Source organism: Choloepus didactylus, chromosome 8 (genome assembly GCF_015220235.1).
Source record: "Choloepus didactylus isolate mChoDid1 chromosome 8, mChoDid1.pri, whole genome shotgun sequence".
NCBI lineage: Eukaryota > Metazoa > Chordata > Mammalia > Pilosa > Megalonychidae > Choloepus > Choloepus didactylus.
In genome coordinates, this window is record NC_051314.1 from 58,432,181 (window position 1) to 58,456,607 (window position 24,427).

At 34.8% G+C, this 24,427-nt stretch overlaps 1 protein-coding gene across 1 annotated transcript in view; it reads right to left on the reverse strand.

The window, feature by feature from the left end:
• TRHDE (thyrotropin releasing hormone degrading enzyme) overlaps positions 1–24,427 on the reverse strand; it is a 427,626-nt gene that overhangs the window by 77,299 nt on the left and 325,900 nt on the right. The window lies entirely within an intron of this gene.

Consider the following 24,427-nt stretch of genomic DNA (forward strand, 5'->3'; position numbering starts at 1 on the left):
GAGAGTGAGACCACTGAAATGCTAATGACCTCCCCCTAGGGGGTCTATCTTCTCTAAGAGGAAAGGGGTGGGGCCCTTTCCATTCAGAACCAGACCACAGAGCCTGGGGAACATGGCTATACCTCCTCATACCAGTTAAGAATTACAGGCTAACAGGCATCACCTGCTGGGCAGAAAAGCACAGTGACCTGGGGCATCACAGAGTAGAGCAATTTTCTAAGACACACCCTCAGGGAAACCAGATACTGAATATTTCTTCCCTCTGGGATCTGAGCCTGTTCTGGTCTGGGAAAACCTGATTTGGATAACCAAGGAAACCATGCCTAGACAACAGAGGATTACAACCTACACTAAGAAAAACAAAGTTATGGCCCAGTCAAAGGAACAAACGTACCCTTCAACTGAGATACAGGAATTTAAACAACTAATGCTAAATCAATTCAAAAATTTTAGAGAAGATATTGCAAAAGACATAGAGGCTGTAAAGGAAACACTGGGCATACATAAGGCAGAAATTGAAGTTCAAAAAAACAACTAGTAGAATCTATGGAAATGAAAGGCACAACACAAGAGATGAAAGACAGAATGGAAACATACAACAGCAGATCTCAAGAGGCAGAAGAAAACACTCAAGAACTGGAAAACAAAACACCTGAAAGCCTACATGCAAAGGAGCAGATGGAGAAAAGAATGAAAAAATATGAGCAACGTCTCTGGGAACTTAAGGATGAAACAAAGTACAATAATGTACATATCATTGGTGTCCCAGAAGGAGAAGAGAAGGGAAAAGGGGCAGAAGCAATAACAGAGGAAATAATTAATGAAAATTTCCCATGTCTTATGGAAGACACAAAATTACAGATCCAAGAAGCACAGTGTACTCGAAACAGAAGAGATCTGAATGGGCCTACACCAAAACACTTAATAATTAGATTATCAAATTTCAAAGACAAAGAGAGAATCCTGAAAGCAGCAAGAGAAAAACGATCCATTACATACAAAGGAAGCTTAATAAGACTATGTGCGGATCTCTCAGCAGAAACCATGGAGGCAAGAAGGAAGTGGTGTGATATATTTAAGATACTGAAAGAGAAAAACCGCCAACCAAGAATCCTATATTCAGCAAAGCTGTCCTTCAAATATGAGGGAGAGATCAAAATGTTTTCTGACAAACAGACAATGAGAGACTTTGTGAACAACACACCCGCCCTACAAGAAATACTAAAGGGAGCACTACAGAGTGATAGGAGAAGACAGGAGTGCATGGTTTGGAACACAATTTTGGGAGATGGTAGCACAGCAATGTAAGTACACTGAACAAAGATAACTATGAATATGGTTGAGAGAGGAAGGTTGGGAGCATGTGAGACACCACAAGAAAGGAGGAAAGATAAAGACTGGGACTGTGTAACTTGCAGAAATCTACAGTTTTCAACAACTGTGATAATATGCACAAATATGTTCTTTTACGAGGGAGAACAAGCAAATGTCAACCTTGCAAGGTGTTAAAAATGGGGAGGCATTGGGAGAGGGATGCAATCAACGTAAACTAGAGACTGTAACTAACACAATCATTGCATTATGCTTCCTTTAATGTAACAAAGGCAATATACCAAGGTAAGTGCAGATAAGAGGGAGAGATAGGGGAGGCATGTTAGACACTTGACATTGGTGGTGTTGACTCTTTACTCTACTTTGATTTAATGTTCCTTTTCCTTTTGCTACATCCTAGCTGCCATTTTTTTCCTCTTTCTTTTGCCTCTCTACCTTCTTTTACTCTCCCTCCTGTCTTGTGGAAGAAATGTAGATGCCCTTATATAGATAGTGGTGAAGGTGGTGAACGCATAAATATATGACCATACAGAGATCCATCGATTATTTATTTAGGATGGAATGTATGGTGAGTGAACAAAACCATATTAAAAAAAAAGAATGGGTTGATGACAAAACCTCGAGGGCAATATACTGAGTGAAATAAGCCAGACACATTAGGACAATTATTGCAGGGTCTCACTGATAGGAACTAGTTATAATATGTAAACTCATAGACATGAAATATAAGGTACCAAGATACAGGATGAGGCTTAAGAATGGGGAGTGGTTGCTTAGTATGAGCAGAATGTTCAACTAGGATGAACTTAAACGTTTGGAAATGAACAGGGGTGTTGGTAGCAAGATGTGAGAATAACTAACAGCGCTGAATAGTGTGTAAATGAGGTGGAAAGGGGAAGCTCAGAGTCATATATGTCACCAGAAGGAAAGTTGGAGGTCAAAAGATGGGAATGTATAAAACTGAATCCTATGGTGGGCAATGTCCATGATCAACTGTACAAATACTAGAAATTGCTTCCATGAACCAGAACAAATGTATGACAATACAGTTAGAAGTTAATAATAGAGGGTCATATAGGGAAGAAAGTTATACCTATTGCAAACTATACACTACAGTTACTAGTATTTCAACATTTTTTCATAAACAGTAACAAATGTACTATACCAACACTATGAGCCAACAATTGAGGGGGGTTGGTTAGGGATAGGGGATGATTCGAGTTTCCTTTTCTTTTTTCCTTTTTTCATCTTTCACTTTATTTCTTGTCTGGAGTAATGAAAAGTTTCTAAAAATTGAACAAAAATTAAGTGTGGTGATAGATGCACAGCTGTATGAGGGTACCCAGGGGCAAGTGATTGTACACTTTGGATCTTTGGATAATTGTATGTATCTGAACAATCCCAATAAAAATTAAAAAGAAAAAAACAAAAACAAAACAATGGAAAAAAAAAAACAAAAAAAAATAAATGAAACAATCGACGCTAATCCTGAGGTGAAACAGGTGTTGGAACTAAAACACAACATTTAAAAATGGCTATAATAGATATCTTCAATGAAATAATGTAAAACATGTTTTTAAGACATGAAGTAAGAAAGGTAAGAAATAGGAAATTTCAGGAAAAAAATAAAAGGAGATAAAAAGAACAAAATGGGCATTGTAGAAATAAGTAGTAAAATTCTGAAATGAAAAAAAAATTAACAACTTGTTGTATATGGGGAAATGGAAGAAGAGATAAACTTCAAGACAGATCTATAGAAATAATCCATGGTGAAGAACACAGATTAAAAAAAAAAAAAAAAAAAGGCGATACCAAATGTCTATTTGTACATAACTGGAATCCCAGAAATAGAAAAGAAAAAGGAGCAGAAAAGAAGTATTTGATAAAATAATGGCCAAAATGTTTTCAAATTTGATAATAGACAAAATTTGCAAATACAAGATTCTAGACAAATACCATGCATAATAAACACAAAGCCCATGCTAAGGCAAATGTAGTTAAGCTGTTAAGACAAATACAAAGAAAAAATTTGAATGCAGTAAGAGAAAAACTATACTGTAAAGAGGAACAGTGGCCAATTTATGACTGATTTGTCATTAGAAACCTTGGAGGCCAGAAGAGAGTGGGGGTAAAGAAAAACTGCTAACAGAAAGAAACCATCAACTCAGAATTCTGTAGAGGAAATATTCTTCAAGAATGAACCCAAAATGAAGATATCTTCAGATAAAAGAAAACTAAAAGAAATTGTTGCACCATAATTGTACTATAGGAAATGTTACTAGAGGAAACTCAGATCCTTAAAAATAAATGAAGAGAGAACCTAAGATGGCGGCTAGGTGAGAGAGCAAAAAAACACCTCCGTGAAAAATACTAGATAAAAGCCAGAAAGTGACCCAGAACACCAGTTCCAGTGATGCACAAGCTGGACAAGGTCTGCTAAAACCACAAGGACTGTGCACTTGGTGAAATCGGAAGTCTGCTTTCTGAAACAAGTGAGTGAGCCGGCTGAAAGTCCCGCAGCCATGCTGCAGTGTGGGGAAACTGGGGGTTGGTGTTTGGAGATGGACTAGTTCTTTTTAAAAAAAACAAAACAAAGTCCAGGAGCAGCTGCAGTTACGATGGTGAGAACCATGCACTGAAGCATGGCAAGAGCAGGCTGTTCCAACCTCTCAGTGTCTGGCATGGAGGATAGCCCGCTGCTGATTCCCTCAGTGCCAGGGGGCAGAGGGGAGAGGCAAAAGGAGAAAGAAACCACTCAACTTGCAGCTGGCTCCCCAGTGGGCTGGAGACACTCTTGCCTGGGACCAGACCCACAGCCCAGAGCCACACCAGGAAACCCAGTGTGACGGGGAGTGTATCCCACAGCACCATGCACACACCACAATATCGGCTGTGGACAGTGGCCTTGGGTGCACACACAGCTAGTTGTCCCAGAGCTGGGAAGGTGGACCTGTGTGAAAAGGAGGGGGGAGTTGAGACGCCCAATTCAGCCATCTTTGCAACAGGCTGGGAGTGCTCCTTCACGGCCCGGCTGCCCAGACCTTCCCTTGAGGGACGGTGCGCACTTGTGACGTAACACAGCCTTCCCTCAGCAGAGGTCCTGGAAGATCACAGCTGAGAAGGGGGCCCGCTTGGAAATCCAAGTTACCCTACGTCAATGCCATGGACTTGTGGGTCAGCGGCAGAGACAATCTGTGGCAAGACTGAAATTAAGGCTTAGACTCTTAAACAGCCTTGAATCTCTGGGAACACCTGGAAGGTTTGATTATTAAAGCTGCCCTGCCCCCGGCTAACCACCCAGACACACGCCCCACATTCAGGGCAGACAGCACCAACAACACATTCAAACTGAGTGCACCGATTGAACCCCACAAGAATCATTTTCCCACACACCACAAAGACAAAGTTGAGGAGAACTGACTTGAGGGGACTAGGTGACTCACAGGTGCCATCTGCTGGTTAGTTAGAGAAAGTGTACGCCACCAAGTTGTAGATCTGAAAAATTAGATTGGTGTTTTTTATAACTTGAAAGAACTCTATCAAGCAAAGCAAATGCCAAGAGGCCAAAAACAACAGAAAATCTTAAAGCATATGATAAAACCAGATGATATGGAGAACCCAATCCCAAACACCCAAATCAAAATATCAGAAGAGACACAGTACTTGGCGCAGTTAATCAAAGAACTACAATCAAAGAATGAGAGCATGGCACAGGATATAAAGGACACGAATAAGAACATGGCACAGGATATAAAGGACATAAAGAAGACCCTAGAAGAGCATAAAGAAGAAATTGCAAGAGTAAATGAAAAAATAGAAGATCTTATGGAAATAAAAGAAACTGTTGGCCAAATTAAAAAGACTCTGGATACTCATAATACAAGATTAGAGAAAGGTGACCAACGACTCAGTGTCCTAGACGACCACAAAACAGAAAATGAAAGAACAAAAGAAAGAATGGGGAAAAAATCAAAAAAATCAAAATGTATTTCAGGGATATGATAGATAAAACAAAACATCCAAATTTAAGACTCATTGGAAGGGAAAGGTAAAGGTCTAGAAAGAGTATTCAAAGAAATTGTTCGGGAAAAATTCCCAAACCTTCTAAACACCATAAATACACAAAGCAGAAATGCCCAGCAAACTCCAAGTAGAATAAATCCAAATAAACCCACTCCAAGACATATTCTGATCAGACTGTCAAATACTGAAGAGAAGGAGCAAGTTCTGAAAGCAGCAAGAGAAAAGCAATTCACCACATACAAAGGAAACAACATAAGACTAAGTAGTGACTACTCAGCAGCCACCATGGAGGCGAGAAGGCAGTGGCATGACATATTTAAAATTTTGAGAGAGAAGAATTTCCAACCAAGAATTCTTTATCCAGCAAAACTCTCCTTCAAATTTGAGGGAGAGCTTAAATTTTTTACAAACAAATGCTGAAAGATTTTGCCAACAAAAGACCTTCCCTACTTCAGATACTAAAGGGAGTCCTACCGACAGAGAAACAAAGAAAGGGGAGAGAGAGAGAGAGAGAGAGAGAGAGAGAGAGAGAGAATTTTAACAGACATATATAGAACTTTACATCCCAAATCACCAGGACACACATTTTTCTCTAGTGATCACAGATCTTTCTCCAGAATAGACCATATGCTGGGACATAAAAAAAGCCTCAATGAATTTAAAAAAAAAAACAATTTAATATATTCAAAGCACATTCTCCGACCACAATGGAATACAAATAGAAGTCAATAATTTTTTATTTATAACTCCACTATTTACTTCCTACAGGATATAAAATGCATAAACTCTAATGACAAATCAGTGGTTTTGGACTCAATGTAAAATATGTAATTTTTAACAAGAACTATATAAAGGTGGGGGAATAGAGGTATATAGGAACATAGCTTACGTGTCCTATCGAAATTAAGTTGGTATCAAAGAAAAACAAGATTTTTATGGATTTAAGAGGTTAAATTTAAGCCCCACAGTAAACACAAAGAAATTATCAGAGAATATGACCATAGAGATGAAAAGTAGAGTATGGGTTACGAGAAGTGGGGGAAGGGGCAATGGGGAGTTAAGAAATGAGTATAGGGTTGCTGTTTGAGGTGAAGGGAAATTTCTAGTAATGGATGGTGGGAAGGTGATAGCATTGCAATTCTAAATGTGATTAATCTCACTAATGGAATGCTAGGGAGTGGGTGGAATGGGAAGATTTAGGCTGTATATATGTTTCCACAATTAAAAAAAAATAAAAGTCTAAATAGATGACAATTGAATGCCACGTATGATCCTGGATGGGAACTGAGGATGGAGGACAGGAGGCTCAAAGGGACACAGTTGGGACATAAGGAAAAAAAAAAAAGGAAATATAGAATGTAAGCTTTCTATCAATGTTGAATTTCTTGAACTTCTTAGCTGCGCTTAATGGGATTGCATAAAAGAATGTTCTTGTTCATGGGAATTGTATACGTGAATTATAGTGTTTGTTCAAGGATGTGTGCAGCATGCTCTCATATGTCAGAAGACAGAGCAATAGGTGATGGATGATAGATAGGGAGGGAGGGAAAGAAAGAAATGGCGGTGTGACAGCATGTTAAAGTTGGTGGATCGGGGTATCGGGGGAGGGGTGTCAGGGTATGCTGAAGTTCTGTGTATGGGGCTTGTATTGTTTTTGCAACTATTCCTATAACTTTGAATTTATTTCAAAATAGAATTATTAAAAAAATGAATGAAGAGAATAAACAATGTTAAATATTATAGGTAGATGCAAAATTTTTCTTTTCTTTTTGCTATTTTTCTTAATTTCTTTATAAATATAAAAACATTTAAAAATCATTACATTTTATTTTGGGGTTTATAATGAATGCATTTTTAATCTATGTTACTATAATATAAAGGTAGAGGAAGACAGTATATGGAACTATGAGGTTGCAAGTTTTCAATGTTTTATGTGATGTACATTATTACTGTAAGTGAATTGAAAAGTTGTTTATTATAGTATGTAGGGTAATGAATGAAAAATGATGCAAAGAAGTACAGCTAAAAATCCAAAAGGAAAATTAAAAAGGGAATCTGAAAATATTCAGATATTTTTTAACACAGGAAAGAAGAGTAAAATAACAGAAAAGACAAATAGAAAACAAAAACCAAAAAATGGTAGATCCAAATCCAAATGGATCAATGATTACATTAAATGTTAATGGACTAAACACTCCAATTACAAGACAATGATTGTCAGAATGATTTTTTAAAAATAAGCTGTTTGCAAATATGCATTTTGAGTATAAAGACACAGAGAGATTGCAAGTAAATAGATGGAAAAAGATATACAATGCAAAAAGTAAGCACAAAAAGACTGGAATGGCTAAGTTAATATCAGATAAAAGAGATTTCAAAACAATAGTATCACCATGGATAAAGAAGGATGCTTCCTAATGATAAAAGAATCAATTAACTAGGGAGACACAAAAATCATAAGTATTTTCCCATAAATAAAGAATAAAAATAAAGCAAAATCTGACATAATGAAAGTAAGAAATAGACAGTTCCCCAATCATAACTGAAAATTGTAAGACCATTTTCTCAGTAATTGATGGAATAATGTGTTAAAAAAAAATCAGCAGACAAAAGATCTGAACAGTATATCAACTACCCTGACTCAAATGTAAAGAACAAGAGCAGATTGCACACTCTTCTTAAGTGCATAGAATACATTTACGAGGATAGACTTGTTTCTGAGTCATAAAACAAAACTGAAAATTTTTAAAATTTGAAGTTATAGAGTATGTTCCCCATCTACAATGCAATTATTTTGTAAATAAAAACTAATAAAATAACTAGGAAAAGAAAACATGTTAACCAGGACATTTCTGAATAATCATTGTACTAAAAAAGAGTTATCACAGAGAAATTTTAAAAGATTTTGAACTGAATTATAACAAATATGTATCACATTTTGTGGGATGTTGACAAAGAAGTACTTAGAGAGAAATTTTAGCTTTAAATACCTAATTTAGAGAAGAATAAATATTTCAATAACAAAAATCAATCAATATAATTCACCACATGTGAAAAACCACATGATTATATTAATAGGTGTGGAAAAATCATTTGGCAAAATTAAACACTCAGTCATTAGAAGAACCCTCAGGAAATAAAGCAGAAAGGAACTTCCCCAGTCTGATAAATGGCATCTACCAATCCTACATCTAACATCATACTCAGCAGTGAAAAGCTCAATGCTTTCTACCTAAGTTCCCGAACATGGGTGTCTTCTCTCCCTGTCTATTTAACTGTGTATAGGAGGTCCTAGCAAGTGTGGTAAGGCAATACAGAGAAACAAAATGCATACAGATTAATAAGTAAAACTATTATTATTTACAGGGGGCATAAATCCTAAAGAAACTATTTATATATATAAAAACTACAAGAACTAAGAAGTAAATTTAGCAAAGCTGTAGCAGACAAAATCATTACAGAAAACTCAAGCATACTTCTATAGGTAAGTGGTGGGCAAAATGTTTTTCAAGGGCCAGACAGTAAATATTTCAGCCTTGTAGTCCACACCGTCTCTTTTAAAAGGACTCAATGCTACCTTTGCAATAGGCAATATGTAAATAAACAGCATAGCTGTTTTCCAATAAAAAAATTATATACAAAAACGGGTGTCCAGGTTATGGGCCATAATTTGCTGACTTCTGCTATTTATTAGAAACAATTCAAGCAGGAAATTTTAAAGCAAACCCATTTACAATAACAAAAAATAAAATTTATAGGAATACATTTAACGAAGTATGCAAGACCTGTACACTGAAAACTACAAAGTATTGCAAAAGGAAATTTATAATGACCTAAATAAATGAAGAGAAATGCCACAGACATGGATATTAAGATGGCAAATCTCACCAACTTGATTTATAGATTCAAAGCAATCATGATCAAAATCCTAAAAGGCATACTGTAAAGTTATAGTAATCAAGAAATTGTGGTATTGGCATAATGACAGGCATATAGATCCATGAAACAGACTAAATAGTGCAAAATTAGATCCACAACTTACATAGTCAACTGACATTTGACCAAGTTGCTTAGGCAATTCAATAGAAGAAGGAAGTCTTCAATAAATGGTGCTGAAAACACCATTAGCCTTAAACCTTTGCAACATTTATAAAAATTAACTCAACATGGATCATAGACTTACATAAAAGGACTAAAATGATTAAAATTCTAGAAGGAAACATAGGAGACAAATTTTAACAATGGGATTGGTAAAGATATCTTAAAAGTACAAACTATAGAAGAAAACAGTAAAATGGACATATCAAGATTAAAAACTTGATCTCAAGAGATAAACAAAAAGGTAAGCTACATATTGAAAAAAAATTTTGTAAATCGCATATCTGACAAAGTGACTTGTGTTCAGAATATTAAGAAAAAAAATTCTTACATGATAATGACACTAACAACCCAGTTAACAAAAATGGGTGAGAGATTTCACCAAAGAAGATGTACAAATGGCAAATAAACACATGTAAAGATACCATCACTAATCATCAGAGAAATGCAAAATAAATCAATTACAATGAGATACCTTATACACACAATATAATGGCTAATGTTAAGGCTGAATAAAATACCAGCATTAGCAAGGATGTGAAGCAATGAGACTCCCATATATTGCTAGTTTGAATGCAAAGTGGTGTAGCCACTTTGGAAAACAGTATGGTAGGATCCTATAAAGTAAACTGATCATACTTCCCAGCAAGTCACCTCCTAGGTATTTACTAAGAGAAATGATATCTATTCTACACAGAGATGCATACTCAAATGTTTATAGCAGCATTATTCATAATGGACTAAAACTGGAAGTAACGCAAATGTCCATCAAGTGGTGAATGAATAAACAAATTGTAGTATATCCATAATATGAACAGGAATGACATATCAGTACCCATAACAATATGGATGAATAGAAAAAATATTATGTGAAGTGAAAGAAGTCAGACATAAAAGATTACTAACTATAATTCCATTTATACAAATTCAAGTAAAGGTAAAATGATAATGAAAGCAAGCAAATAAACTGTTGCCTAGGGTCAGAATGAGAGGAAAGGATAGACTGGAAATGGGGAAGAGGAAATTTTTCAGGGTAATGGAACTATCCTACATAGTGGTAGTGGTTACAGAATTTTTATGCCTGGGTGAATTTTTCATATGTATTACTTTAATAAAAGAATACTTTTCAAAACTAAAAATAGATTTCAAAACTTAAAAAAAAAACTAAAGAATACCCATCTACAGGATTGCTGGGAGAATAAATGAGATAAACAGGGAAAATCACTTGATGCATGGATGCTGCTCAAAGTATATCAATGTCCATTTTTTTCCTGCTTTGAGTGCATAATGAATAATTCGTTTCCCAGGAAATAAATTTCCTTGGGTTTGTTACTACCATCTGTGCATGTCTGCCACTGGGGAGACTACCAAGGGGCTCTGGGCACCTCTTGTTCCTCATTGGGTAAATAGTCTTCAACATTTCTCCTCAGGCATTTTATCTTGTTTGTCCTGCTAACAGGACTCCCTGCTTCTACGCTTGCCCCCTTTCAGTCCATTCTCAAGAGAGCAGCCAGAGTGTTCCTTTAAAAAACATAAGTCTGATCATGGCATTTTTCTGCTCAAAACTCTCCCAAGGGTTTTCCCTCTCACTCTGAATAAATCCCCATATTCTTACAATAGTAGACAAAGCTTTGTGTGATCAGTGCTCCATTACATTCCTAACCTCATCTACCCTATTATACTGCTTACTCACTCCATTAGAGCCACATCCTCCTGGCTGCTTTCTCTTAAAGATGCCAAGCACATTTGCACTTGCTTTTCTTCTGCCTGGGATGCTCTACTCCCAGATAGCTCCCTTTCATCCGTCTTTCAGTTTCCTGCTCAAATACCAACTGAAAATTAAGGGCCTCCCTGACCATCATATTTAAAATAAACTCCTCTGCCTTTTATCTCCAAACACTCCCTTTCTTTACCTCGCTTTATTTTTTTTTACTCTTCGCATACCACCATATGATATATATTTACTTATTTATTTGCTTGATAATCTGACACTCTCCACTGCAGTGTAAGCTCTTTGAGAGCAGAGACTTTGGCTTTTATATTCACTGCTATTCACTCTAGTGCTATGACAGTGCCTGGCACACAGTAAGTGTTCATTAAATATTTGCTGGATAAATGAACTGTCACATTGTCATTTCCATCCCTTTCTACATATATTTTCAACCCCCATGTATTTTCCAATATACAAAGCTGAGTTACTATATAATTGGAATATATTGCTGACAAACTTTGTATTACCAAATTCACCATTTGTGAATTACTCTTACTAATGGACATCAAAATTTAAAATAAAAAAAAGATCAACCCACTAAAAGCATTGTGAAGTGCTTCTCATGCTCCCCATTATTTTCATTTTGCCTCCTTGTGAAAGATGCTCTCATATCACTTATCTGTAGAGGATAAGGAGAACACTAAGTTCATTTCAATATTGTGATGTATATACCCTTTAGAAATTGATTAACTTATCTGTAATGATAGTGGATGATGACAGCAAAAACAAACCAGGTAAGTAAATATTGGAAGATTTTCCTATTAGCTTCTATGCATTTTTCTAATGATGAAATACAGACCAACAAATAAAGAACACTTTTCTACCTTACTTTTAAGTTGGCATATCTTTGAAGTAAGTGAATATGTGAAAATTTCTGCAATCACTTGTAACTTTATATTGTTATATGTGATATAATCATTTCATATGGAATTAATATGTCTAAAAGACTTGTTTCTCAAAACATTTTCCTTCTCACTTGAATTTATTTACCTTAACTAAACATCAACTCTGACCCTCTAATTTTAAAATTTTATATCATTTTTCTCATGACAGTCAGCATGACAAAATAATCTTTTTGAAGCCAAATATAGCGACTTCATCATAGCATAAAATAAGTATCATCACTCAGTCTTTCTTATCCACCTACCTTCCAATCCAATTATTTATCAATCATCTACCTATCAATCAAACAATATATCTGTCAACAAACTCATTGTTTATACTGTACATATAATTTATCGAAATACACTACACATTACTTTTGAGTCTACTGAAACTCAGATTTTCATATGGATTTCTTAAGTCTTCACACATCTAACAAACAACTGTTAGTCCAACTTCCACAGAAGGCAGCAACATTAGAAAAATGGAAAGAGGAATCTTGAAAAACTCTTTAAAAATGGAAGTTAAAAAGTATAGTAGCTAGGAGGCCAGAGGTCTCTGTTCCACACAGTGCTATATTTCTATAGCAATTTTAATCTATCAGTTGAAAAAAGAAGTAACATTTCCCCCCAATATGACATGGATACGATTCATGATCTGCCTTCAGCTTACACCATTAGCTTCCAATACATTTGGATGCGGTAATGCAAAACCAACTAATTTGAACCTGAATTTTTCATTTAAGCATTTCTGACAGCATTCCCAAGAACTCTGCACTAATTTAGAGCATGGTTAACTTAGCATCTACATAAAACTCTGATAATCATTATTCTCTTCAGGGCCTATGAGCCTTATCTGTATTTTCTCAAATTTAGACTGCTAATGTTTTCTTCCTTGTTGCAACATCTCTTTTTTCCCCTTTTGGTTAGCACGGCCACCTGGTGATTTAGAGAATTGATTTTGAACTTCTGTTTAATCCTCACCCTAATTAGGTGAAGCAGCTGAGTAACAAGAAGTCTCATCTCCCTCTCTTTAGAGGCAAGAATCCAAGCCATTCCCAATTCAGGTAGGAATGATCTAATCTGCGATTCAAATTGGCCTGATTCCACAGGGCCCAGCACTATTGCTATCTGAGTAGGCCTGCATGGGTACCTTTAAATAACATTAAAAAGTGGCAATGAGTCAGGTTTTCCTAGTCTGATGTTTTCTTACATCCAAAATAGTGCAGGCCTTTTCACTGGTACTCCATACCACTTAAGGATATTTGAAGCGTTCACACAGAATGGTTAAAATTACATGCAATTAACAGAGAACTTCATGTATTTCAAATCATCTCCCAAGGCTTTCAGATTTACTTCATAAGCAAAAGCATGTGTTAATTTGAATTAATCACTCACCTTCATTGCATAAAATCTTTGAACTGAATTTTCTTTCCTTACCCTTCATCCCAAAATATCTCTTCAGACTTAAAAAAAAAAAATGGAATCGTCTATATTTTCATTGTAAGTAGAAAGTAATGTAAATACCTATTTCCTATAGTTTTTTATTCTAGTTTCATTATCCAGGTAGCACTGCTACCTTAAGTAACAGTAGAGGCTAAAAATAGATGTCATGTGTTCTGGAAGAAACATATGAGCAGCTCTATACTTTGTCAATTTGTCATGTTTGTTAAGAAAGATGAGTATCAGAAAGGCTCCTATGAATCTCTGTTCCAAGTTGGGAAAAATATAATTACAAAATGACTTAAAGCAGTGACTACTCTAACATAAAACCTGTGTTAATATCTATATTCATAAGTTCCTCCTTTTAAATATTTCTTTATAATTCAATTTAATCATAATAGAAATGAAAAGAGGCTTTGTGTAAGCAAAGGAGATATATATAGATTGTTGTAAAAATGAGGCATTTACATGAAAGATCAAATCCCAGAAGGATTCAGTTCAATTTTTGCATAGACCAGCTCTACCTCAAAACTCTTGTTTCCTTCTCTGGGATACTGTAGTGCTGCATTTTGGCTGGGTTCCTATGAGATTCTTCACATCAATCAAAAAGCAAGTAGTTTCCATCATGTTTAGCAGAAACAATAAACAGTTATACATTAGCCATATTCCTCTTTTGTTTAGAGCTGGCATGGCCTTAGCATATGTGATAATGTATGGTTTGGGGCAGGCTAAGAAAGGGACCAGTATGGAAGGAAAACAGTGAATACTGGGATTCTGCAAGATGATATGCAGGAAAGGACTATGATGTTTACTTGCTCTGGAGTGGCTATAAGAACATCCTATGCAGGTAGGAAAGGGAAAGGAAAAGAAGAGAAATAAAATTTATTGATGTCTTTGAAAGTTGCTGGGTTTGACCATTATGTAATGTATTTGAATGCTTATAAAAAACCCAAACCAAACTGTCAGTAATTCATGGGGTGAGAATTCTATTTTGCCTATCTCTGCAGTCAAGGCTCTTGCAATTTAGGAAGGGAATTCAAATTAAACAGACTGGGGTTGGTGTATAAAGTGTAAAACAAAGGAAAAAGAGAAAGGCAGACCCTGAATGTCCAGAATATGGTAAAGACCAACATACAAAACTATAAATAAATAAATGAATAAATAAATAAATAAGAAAAATACAGAAAATAGCTTTTAGAATCTATAGTCCCAGATTAGCTAAGCAGATCCAAGCAAAATGACAAAGGCATCAGGTTTTCCTAACAAGTAGACTCTACTTTAGCTGAATGCTTACTAGGCAAATATACGGGCAATATATTATTGTTTTTAATCAGTGGTACTCTGGTTGGCAAAGAGCAGACTTCTTGGATTTTTCATGTAAATTACCCATTCAATTTATATTCTAATCTACCAGACAAATAATGACCATCCATAGAGTTTTGGCCTACCAAAACTAGTCATGATGTTCTGGGGCTAATCTGGAAGTGAAGATTACATCACATTCATTTCAAGGAAGTATTATTAAAAAGGCTTATATAATTTTAAAATATTATGTGAATCAATACTGAATAAAAACAGAAAGGAGAGGGCTATGATGCTATGTGAATTTAGACATCACGTAGGATCACACTCTTCATTTCCAAGAGACTTAAGGAAGCTGACACAACTGAGTGACTATGTCTTTGGGCGGATATCAAAAGATGCCAAGTTTTGCCCTCAGCGTGCACTTACGAAAGGTCAAAATTTGTCCAATAATCATTAAAAGAACTTTGACCAACTTTTGAGGAGACTGCCAAATTGTGTTGAAATTTGATAAGGTTCTGAATTATCAGAATTAACTCCTCTTCTCAATCTTGTTCTTATAAAATATTCTTGAGTAAAAGAGTCTATTATCTTATGGTTTTTTAAATTTCCTCCATCTTTCAAAGTTCCTGATGCCCTCAAAAAAGATCACGGAATAACTGTAAAACCAAAAGTTGCCCTCTTCTCTTAGTGAACAACCATTGCAAGTGGCAAGTGGCACTATTTGTGTTATCAGGATATTTGCAGAATATTTCAGGTTAGAAGCCAGGAGCCTGTATTTAAAAAAAAAAAAAAAAAAAAAAAAAAAAAGCAAGCACTGCAATGTCTCCCATCAGGACAAACTACAGAACACCTTAAAATTATATACACTGTGGATATGTGCCAGTATGTTTATTTAAACATAAGCACTTCTCCTAATTTCATGAGCACCCTCCAGTACACTTCCGTGCTGCAGAAAATTTCTGAGATTATGATTTGTTTACAGATCTCAAATGGAATATCTGATATGGTAACATATTAAATAATAAAAACAAAAATTCTTTTGAATATTTATACCTGATCCCCTGATATCCTGATTGTTGAAGGACCAGCTCAAGGCTGTAGGATCCAAAGGAGATCATGCTTGCTTTGTGTTCAGGGGGCTTATTTTAAGGCCTCCTAGTTTCAAAGGAGCACTTGCCCTTCTAACCTGCTGCTATAAGGACCCTTGGGCCTCTGAAGTGGTGGGTGTCACGCTGGTGTGTATGTCAGAATCAGGTGACCTGCTCATTAAAAATGCAAATTCCCAGGGAGTCCCAGGAATAAGCATTTTTAAGTAAAACATCCTTGGTGATTCTAATGCAGGTAGCCTTTCAGCTCATACTTTTAGAGAATGTGCAAAAGATTACCATTGAGTAGCAGAAGATATAACGCAAATCCATGAAAGGAGAGACACAGAGATAACACTATCCCCACCCAGGAATCTAGGGTCAGCAGAAAATTCAAGTCTTTATGTTACATGTATAACTTTACAAATCTAGTTAAGTAATATTGGTGGTATAAATGGACATTTTGGAATCAACTCGGCCTAAAAAAACTTTTAAGTTATTTGTGAACAGATGAGTACTTTGAATTCTTGGGAAGTGCTGACAGCCTAGAGCTAATTCCTATGAAATCTCAAACTTAGGTTTCAAAAAAATTAGAGAATCAAAGGAATCACAATTTGTGTCAAATATGACCAAACAGTACTAACTACAATATGAGAGCTATAAAATTATTTTTAACATTTGTGAAGCTAAAGAGCATGAAAATATATACTTATTCAAACAAATTTGTATTTGCATTTAAAATTTAGAATGTTTATTCTCAAAATAGAATGGCTCATGCAAATCCATGCAGGCTCCAAAATCACCCACATTTTTGTAACTCAAGAGTGCAGGCTGTTTGCTATGAAAATTGATCAGAACTCGAGAATAATGTCAAAATACTCTTTCTTACTTTCTACTCAACACTCTCAGACATTAGGCATTAATGTTAAAACAGTTTCCCCTACAGAGCTGAAACACAAATTTGGTACCAGGAGGTTACAAATGTGTTTTTTATTTAATGCAGTACATTTTAGAAGTCTCAAAGAAAGTTTGCTGTCCTCAAGAGCCATAGGCCTGTCCCGAATACAGCAGGAGGTTTGCACTTCTCAGAACTACCTGGTGTAGTTGCACCCCCTAAATCCTCATCGAAAGGACAGCATTTGTGACAACACCCTCAACAGATTTCTAAATATAGCTCAGAGGACTGTGTTAAGTCATTCTCAAACCCTGAGCAAGGCTGTGTAGGCCTGTAGGAACATATAGCTTGAAAATCCAAGAATATACTCAAGGCTTTTGCTGGGTTATCACACAAAGAAAACTGAAGACTGCCAGCCTATTACAGTAAAATGTCCCAAAAATGTTCTCAAACTACTTTTAACGTTTACCTGTGGCAAAGTGTTGTATAAACTAAAACTAATTCAGAGGCCTTTTGGATATGGATTTTTAAATAATTGCATGCAGAAAAATATAAAATGAGATGGCTTCAAGGTGGCTTTTGGCATATCTATAGATGAGCATTTATAGATAATGAGAAGAAAATAATTAGGATCCCCAGACTCAGAAATGTGAGAAATGTGAGTTTTTGAGAGTGGCCACGAAGCTCCTGAATCTACGTGCTCAAAGCTCACAACGACCTGCACTGGTTAGAAGGGGCTGAGAGGATAATTAAGAGTTAATTTGAATGGCTTCTGGTCAATGGCAGAATACTGGAAGCACATTGCTAACAATAAATCTTTTTTTGCAATAAACAATTTTATCACTTTCAGGATTTCATAAATATTTAGCATTAATCCTTTTGCATACGCATTCTAGTGGCTTAACAAAAGATAACTAAAAGAATAATCATACATGAATACTTCTCCGAAATGAATCTAATAGAAACAGCTAAAGAACCACCCTTCTCTCAGCAACCAATGAGTATAATCTACAATACATCTGAATCAAGTTCTATTATTATTAATAACTCTCATGATTCCACAGTAAAATGCAACTAAGAAGGAAAACTGTTTAGGCTGAGGTTATACTGTAGTTTAAACAAAGGGTAGGGATTGAAGAAAGAATTCCAGTACTAGACATTCTTCATAAAATCAGCATTTATAAAGCAGTGGGCAGTATCAGAGAGATCTAGAATCCTCAAACAGTTTTTGCATAGTAATGTTCAGCTGAGGTTAAGTATTTCCATTATCTCTATTACAATTGGGGAAACAGGGAGAGTCCACTCTGCCAAGGTATTTCAAACAAAAGATTTCTAAGTTATTCCTCCTCAATTTCATTTGTGAAAAGTCAGCACAGTTATACATTTATGCAACCAGATATCAAACTAGGAAAAGCAGCTCTTCATCTGGTCTGGTTCAGGGTTGGGTTGCTTTTTCAGGAGCATCACGCTACCATTTTCTGCAATAAGAGAAGAAATGATCAAAAATGTTTTGCAAGAGAAACCTTTAACAAGGTAAGGAGAGCCATCCAGAAGACACAAGAGAACTTCTAATAAGAAACATGTTAGAAGAAGTCCAACAAAGCAACAGATTATTATACATCAGTTTGCAAATGGTGTTAACATTATTTCAACAATGCTGTTACCATTCCTGAAACCAGGTCTCAGAAAGGGAAAAAATAGGTTTTTAATATTCTCAAATTTGCTTCTTCATGAGTTATTATATTTTCAGCAGCTAATATACTAAATTCCAATTTTCCTAACATCTCAGATTGATAAGCTGGGAAACAAGTCGACAAAATGCATTTATTATAATTTTTAAAATTAATATATGCATCAAGCATGTATTAAGCATGACTGGTAACTGCTTATCAATATTTATAACATTTCTAAGGTGACAGAAGCATACTTTTCAGACATGGGTCCTTATGTTTGTTGTTAATAAGGCACTAATATTTTAAAAGAAATAACTGGTATCTATTCCTTATCAAAGTTTGTGAATTAAGTCATAATAATCTCTCCTTATTAAGATTTTTTAAGTGACTGGATCCTCAACAGAAAAGCCTACAAGTCAACTGAAAAAGTACATTATACAGGTTAAAAAAGTATGTCATGATATTAACAGCACAATAAATTGGCATGTATTCTGCATAATTGAATTTTCCAGGAAACCAGTGACTAATTAAATCAATCAATGCAATAGCAGCCCAGGGTAAGGTTGATGATGAGATGATGATGATGATGATGATGATGATGATGATTGTGGTGGTGGTGGTGATTTGTCCCTGAAACACTTTGGATATGTACAAATTTTCCCAATAACTTTTATGCAGTTTGAATATTTTCAAATAAAATGCCATATAGTTCCACAATCCAATGGTATACACTTTTATTGGCTTTTCAAAGTTAACAGGTTTAAAGTTTAAATATTAACAGTTTTAAATATCCAAGCCATTGGTTATTATATTTCCTATTGCAAATATTCTAAATTTCCAGTATCTAGCATATTCCAAGATAATAAATAACTTCATTAAGAATTTTTGCCTTATCTAGCTGCCAATTCCAATCCTGAAAAATCCCAAATCTCTGCTTTGCTTAAATTGTAGCATGACTCATTACTGTTGTAACAGTTCTCCTGCCATAAGTCCATCCTCTAATTTACACTTTTTTCTCTTCTCATTCTAAAGTTTTGGAGTGCTAAATGTTCACTCTCCTGATATTATTTCATACATGATGTTTTCTGTAATCTTCTTAAGCCACATTGTATTTTTACTCCTCAATGCTTTCATAGTACTGTATTCATAGCATTTATACACTGAATATAGTTAATTATGTACTGTGTTTCTTCCCTGCTAGATTGTTAATTCATTGAAAATGAGGAATGGTTTATCAAAAGAAAAACAAAAATATCCTAAAACAAAAATATCTAGGCATTTTAGTGATTCATTTTATTTCAAGTCATAACACAAGGAAATTTGCATGGCAATTGATTAATCGATGCCCTATACTCAAGCAATGAAAACTAAAATATGTAAGCGCAAAAACAGTATCATTCCCCATAGCAACTTATGTCATAAAATAATGAGGAAGGAGCGCAAAATTACCAGAACCCATGAATATACAATTATTGGGCTTGACTTAAGGGCTGAATAAATGGAGATAAAGAATATATTCTGACATTGGAAAGCTCAAATTTGCAAAGATGTTAATTTTCTACAAATTAAGTTATAAATTCAGTGCATATGCAGTCATAGCTGAAACAGGAATTTTATATGGAATTCATCAAACTGATTTTAAAATTCATATTGAAAAAACTCGTAAGATTTTAACAAGAACAAGAGGAAAATTTGACAACCATAATTTGCTATAAAGCTAAATTAACACTAAAAATATGGTAGAGGAGCAGGAATAAAAAAGGGGCCAACTGAGCAGAATTGAATAAATTCCCTATAAATATGAGAATTTATATTAAAATAAAGATATCATTTCAAATCAGTAAATAAAGGAAGGCTTTTCAAAGAGGTAAGAATAGAATAATTGACAATGAATACCTAAATGTTAAAGAAAATTTGACCCTGCACTCCATACATAAAAATTAATTATAGAAGGAAGGGTTGATAAGTTACCTGTGAAAACAAAACAATATTTAAAGAAAAAAATGGAATATTTTCTAACTCACCAGATAGGGAAGGCCTTCTATGCAAGACAAAACTAAAAAGCCATAAAAAGAATGACTTGCCATTTTTGATTACATGTAAATCAAAAATATTTGAATGAAGAAATGCACCATGAAGAAGGATGGAAGGGAGGAAGGAAGGAAAGGAATTGATATAATGTTGAGAGAAAAGTTTGTAAAATGCATGCTAGGAAAGTATTAACATCCAAATTACATTGGAACATATAGTAGGTAAAATACCTTTGCCTACTTCTAGGAGGCATCTTTTTTTTCATTTTTTTAAATTAAAATTTTTATTTTGAAATAATGGTAGATGTATATGCAGTTATAAGGAGATGTCAGTACTCTTCACCCAGTTTCTTTCAATGGAAACATCCTGCAAACTCTAGTACATGTCACAACCAGGACTTTCACTTTGACACAGTCAAGGTAACAAGCACCCCCATCACCACAAGTATTCCCTGTGTTGCCCTTTTATAGCCACACCCACTTCCATCCAGCCCCCACCCCTTTCTTAACCCCTGGGAACTATCCAATCTGTTCATTTCTATAATGTCTTCATTTCAAGAATGTTATATAAATGGAACTGTACAGTAAGTAACCTTTTGAGATTGGCATTTTTCACTGAACTAATTCTCTAAAGATTAATCCAGATCATTGCACGTATCATTACTCTTTCCTTTTTATTGCCGAGGATTATTCCATGGTATGGGTATATCAAAGTTTATTTAGCCATTCAGTTTCAAGCTATTATGAATAAAGCTGCTACAGACACTCATGTACAGGTTTTTGCATTCACATAGACTTCATTTCTCTGGGATAAATATCTAGGACTTCAATAGCTGGGTCATATGGTAGTGCCTTGTTTAGTTTTTTTATGAAACTGCCAAACTTTTCCAGAATGCCTGTTCTATGAAATTCTTCTTATTTTTTTTTTAAACCAGGAAGTATGTCACAGAAAAAAATACAAATGGCAAATGCACATGAAAGGATACACAACCCCATTTAACCAGTACTGTAAACAATTTTAAAAATACACTTTTTGCTATCTGACTGTCAAAAATGTAATACATTTATACTATTCACTGTGATGTAGGATTTGAAGGAACAGAACCTTCTCATACTTGGTTGATGGACGGTTAAACCAGTAAAGCTTTTTGGAATATAATTTGTAATATTTAATAAAATTGATACTTTTAAAACATCTTTGAGCTAAAAATTCTTACAGGAAACAATCCTATAAAAATACACATGTGCACAACAAAAGACTGTTCAAAATACCCACTGCAATTTTGATTCAAATAGTGAAAAATTAGAAACAATGGAATAAAGCTCTCCAGAGAACATTTATCTCTCTCAAATAACAGAACACATTCCTGTTCATGTAGAAAAAAATCAAACCATGTGGAAATGCAAATAAAAATGGCTGAACACATACACACCAAATATTAAATAATTTTACATCTGAGGAAGGTAATGTGATGACAGAATGGGAAGAACTGAAAGAGTTTCACATTGTATTTCTATTTTGTTTTAATCTTTTACAATTAGAATGCATTTATATGTTATTTATATGCTTAGAAAAAACAACCACAACCAGAAAAAGGAATACCCAGAGCTTTTTTACTTAGTTACACAAAAAATAGTAGCACAGAAGTTTATAGTTTGAAAATTAATAATTAATCATCAACTCATTCAAGAAACATGTAGTGGGCACAATCCTGTACCAAAGATGAGGTTAGGCAATAGTAAAACAAGGATGAGACAAAGTCTTGTCCTCAAAATCATCCAAGAATCATCAAGGACCCCCAAAATAAGTGGTCATGCTACAAAGTAATGATTGCTACAACACAGGTCTGCAAGATGTGCTAAAGAAAACCTTACTCTTTCTGGGAGGACAGATGAAGCTACATTTCAGGAGTGCCAGTGAACTAACTCCTATGAAATGAATAGTAATATCACCAGTAAACAAGGAGAACGGGGATTGAGAGGAATTTCAAGCAATGGACAAAGCCACTCCGACACAAGGTCATGGACTCTGCTTGCCACTATTTGGGGATGAATCCCACACTCCATAGGTGTATGAAAAGATTAACGAGATAATTCATAAATATCTCAGCATAGTTCCTAGTATATAAGTACTTAATAAATATTGCCTCTTCTTTTACTTGTTACCTTTAAAAATGTCTAAGAGAACATGATGTGTTCCATAAACTGAAAGGTTGCTATGGATTGAATAGCAAGACTATGGTATATTTACTCAAATACAACAAAATATGAATAGCTCTTAATGCCATAATTAAAGTGCATTTGTCTGAAAAAATTGATTTGTATTTCTTTATTAGCATGCTCTCATAAAAAGTATTTCATGGTCAGTAAAACAAATTAGAAATGATAATGAAATTATTTATTTCAAACTTTTAGGACTTCCAAAATTGGAATTGAAAGCAATGTCCTACCTTATCAACCACTAAAATTAAATAAAGTATTCTTTTTAAAAATAACTTATCATCCTAGGGCATATTAGTCAAAAATCCCTGTTTCCATTTTCAGCTGTCCTTTGTCTTTAGGACATTGCTCCTTATTTGCTTTCTCACCATCATTTCAAGCTCATACGAATTCACATGAACTACTGCTTCAAGACCCCTGAGCCCTTCTTTATTACCTGGTTCTTTTATTAAATAAATACTATTACTACTGAAAAGCTGTACAGTGCTCTGGTTAAATGCATGGGCTCTGGAATGAGACTACCTGAGTCAGAGCATCCCAGCCCTGCCAATTATTAGCAATTATTAGGAAAGTTACCCGATCTCTCTGAGTCTCAGATTCCTCACTATAATGGAAATAATATTAATAATATATATCAATTGTTTGTTTGGAGAATTAAACAGATTACTACATGTAAAGCAGAACAATATCTGGCAACTTTAAGTATTTAATAATTGTTAGCTTGTGATATTATTATTTCTCTTCTAGTTCCCCAACCTTTCCTTGTAGTACTCTACACATGTCTCTCTCCTTTTCCTGCTTCTCTCTCAGTGCAATATCACATTTGGTACACTCTCTTACTGGCTTTCTGGACATTCTAAATTTCTATGTCAAAACAGTCTTTCCATCATACCTAATGCTTTTATCAGTCTTCATATCTTATTGCAAAGCAAAATCTACTTCTTAATCATTTCTCCACACATCACTATCTTGGTAGGCCTTTTCCACCTTTATTATTTCTAATTTTTTTGCCAAATAAGATAGTGTCATGGCATGGAAAAGCTCTCCTTTACTCTTGTTGGAAGTGAACCCTGGTTCTCATTAAACAACCACATTCAATGCATACAAGTTCACCTGAAATTGCTCATAAGTTGTCCTTAGTTTTGCCATTCAGTAGGTAGGCAATTTTGAGCCTGACACTTTGCACACCTGGTCAGAATGAGAAACTGGTACAGTGTTCACTCATAAAGTTAGAAAAAAGGTTAGTAATGGTTCCTGGCTTCTTTAATGACAATGAGCAAGGGCAATGATCAGAAATAATTTTCTAATAGAGAAGCACCTGAAATTTCTTTTTTATCCTTCTTCATGCATTCTTCCCTCTATATTACTTCTTTCTACAGAAACTATTCTCTGTGACCTGATCCCAAACTTTGGCTTTGCTTCTGTCAAAGTAATGATCAGGACTTATAAATTTAAGTTTATTACTTTTAATTGTAGAATGCTACAGGGTATGATACGCTTTTTAGCATTTGCAAGAGAATTGAAATTTGATTGAATACACAGGATGTAAAATCAGTTTCAGACCCCAAGTATATTAATATCACTAAGACAAGTTCTGTGTTCATATCAGCAGAGACACATCTAACTCATTTATACAATTATTAAAAGAGAAAATATGATAAATAATGATAA